Source organism: Poeciliopsis prolifica, unplaced genomic scaffold (genome assembly GCF_027474105.1).
Source record: "Poeciliopsis prolifica strain line A6 unplaced genomic scaffold, Auburn_PproV2 SCAFFOLD136, whole genome shotgun sequence".
NCBI classification, from domain to species: domain Eukaryota; kingdom Metazoa; phylum Chordata; class Actinopteri; order Cyprinodontiformes; family Poeciliidae; genus Poeciliopsis; species Poeciliopsis prolifica.
Genome location: NW_026562511.1, coordinates 445001 through 447500, shown reverse-complemented (window position 1 = coordinate 447500; position 2500 = coordinate 445001).

Sequence of the window (2500 nt, the reverse complement as noted above, 5' to 3'; positions counted from 1 at the left end):
CACACGCGCGCACACACACACACACACACACACCCCCACACACACACACGCACCACCCCCACACACACAGGCACACGCACACACACACACACACACACCCCCACACGCACACACACACACGTATAGGAGTTGGCATCGGTTCATGTTCTGGTCAAGGTCGCGTTGCAGATAAATGCTTTATGGCGTCGTTAGACCCTCCAGGAGGAAGAAAGACGCTTCACATCCAACAAAAACCTCCAATAACAGCTTGAAAGATCCATTTGAACATTTTCCACCTGAAGAAAACGTTCTGAAAGGAAAACAAATTAGAAATGGGATTCACTTCTGCAGTCACACGAAGCTGGACGACGGCCCAGAGTCCTACAGCCTGAATAAGAGCCAGAACCAGAACCTGCAGAACTCATCATATTCTGCAGCTCAGACGTCAGAAACTGGGCACCGAGTCCTGGGACTAGCATCAGTGTTATTATTAGCAGCAGCAGCTAGCCGCCGTTAGCCGCCGCTACAAATCCTATTGATAAACAATAAATACTTCATGTGGTAAAAAGTTTTGTTCTCAACCTGTAAAAACATTTAAAGATGTTTTAAGGGACTTTTTCTGATTGATAAGACACTCTCAGTTGGATTTGACTAGGCCATTTAATTTGCTTTCATATGAACCATCCCATAATAGTGAACCTGGCTGATTGGTGCAGAACCAGCACTGACAGGCTAGCTGTTTGAACTAAAAGCTCTAATAAATGTGAATTTATAAGAAAGGAAATATAAAACAAATTGCTTATTTTTTTAGACTTCAACCAATTTCTGTCATGCTAACTTTGTTAGCAAACAAAAACATAAAGATGAATAACAGAAAGATATATTTATTCTCTTTTATAAATGGGATTGAATCTTTGATTTTTTTACATATTTTTTCATATTTAAACTCCATGAAATATTTAGTGATCCATTTAAATTGTGTGAAAATTAACAAAATTAGATTTTCAGGAGAAGAGGGCAGTGGGCACCCGGGGCACCTCTTAGCTTCACCCCTGCATTTACAGAACTTCTTAAATTTCCCGTTTTTTCAGATTGTGTATATGTTTTTCTTTCCATTCTCCACTTCACTAAAACTTCTCGTCTGGGTTCCGTTAATCTTTTTTCTTTTTGTCTACATCTTAATTTCTTTAGTTGCTTCCATCTAAAGATGCTCCTCTGCTCCTTTCTGAACATCATCTGCCAGGTCGACTCGGCTTCTTTTCTCCTGGCCATCTCATTTTGTCGCTGTATTTTTTACCACCTTGGCCGCTGAGGAAACGTACAGCTGTCCATCTCACAGATTTCTGATAACCCCTGAAGGTGTCGTCGCCCAGGCAGGAACGCAACGGCACGACTGTATTTACTACAATTTAACTCTGCTGTTTGGAGCGTGGATAATAAATTCAGACGGAGGAGCTGCAGGACGTGAATTGATAAACAGAGAACAACAGGCTGAAATAAGAGATACAGACACAGAAATAGAAAGCTATGTGTCCTTGCATGAGTTTGCCATGTGCAGCATGCATGCATCAGTGTGTGAGTGTTCGATGTTCGAGTCGTTTCAGTGAATAAGTGCAGAGGAAACCGGCTGTTTTCCTCCGACTGGATTCTGCTTGAATCATGTGCAGAAATATTGGCCAACAGAGAAACAGTCAGGCTCTAAACCTTCCTCACTAAAACAAGAACATCAACGGATCTTCAAAAGGAACGTATTTCAATAATCATGTGAGGATTAAGAATGTCTCCTGTTGGTCTGAAATATTCATTTATGAATCCATATGGTTTAAAGATTAAATAAAAGCTTTAAACTGGATGATGACTGATGTGATCCAGGATGTAACATGAACATATTAAAGCGTCCAGCTCGTTTCTGAGACCAACCGGAGAACATGTGAACTCCAGCCGGCAGCACAAAAACACTGAAACTGAACAAACATGGAGGAGAAAATAAAACGCATTAACGCAGAGCCAGAGAGGAAAGTGGGCAGTAATCTGGGATCCAGAGCAGGTCCATGAGTTCATGACCTTCCAGAGGAACCGAAAGTATCGCATTTATCCAACGTTCCTGATGTTCCCTGAACGCATCACCGTCTATTTCTCTGGTCGAAAACACAGAACTGAAAAGAACAACTAAATGTTTGGGTTTCTTAAAGCCAGCTGCGCTAACGCTAAAGCACGAATCACCACTGCTGTCAGCCAATCAGGAGGCTGGGAAACTGACAGCTGATTGGACGACAGGAGAGAAAGAAGAAACTGGTTTATAGGTACACAATAAGAGCGAGAAAAAATGAAATAAAATAAAAAATCTGGAAGAATAAGAGAAGAAAAGAAAAGATGAAGAGCAAAGAATGAACGAGCAAAAGGAAACAGAAAAACTTATGAATTAAGCAACAATTTCATCTGATGCTAGAGCGCCACACAGCAGACGGCATTATGGGTAATTATCCTCTACAGGTCTAGTAGCTTCTTCACTTTAACCTCT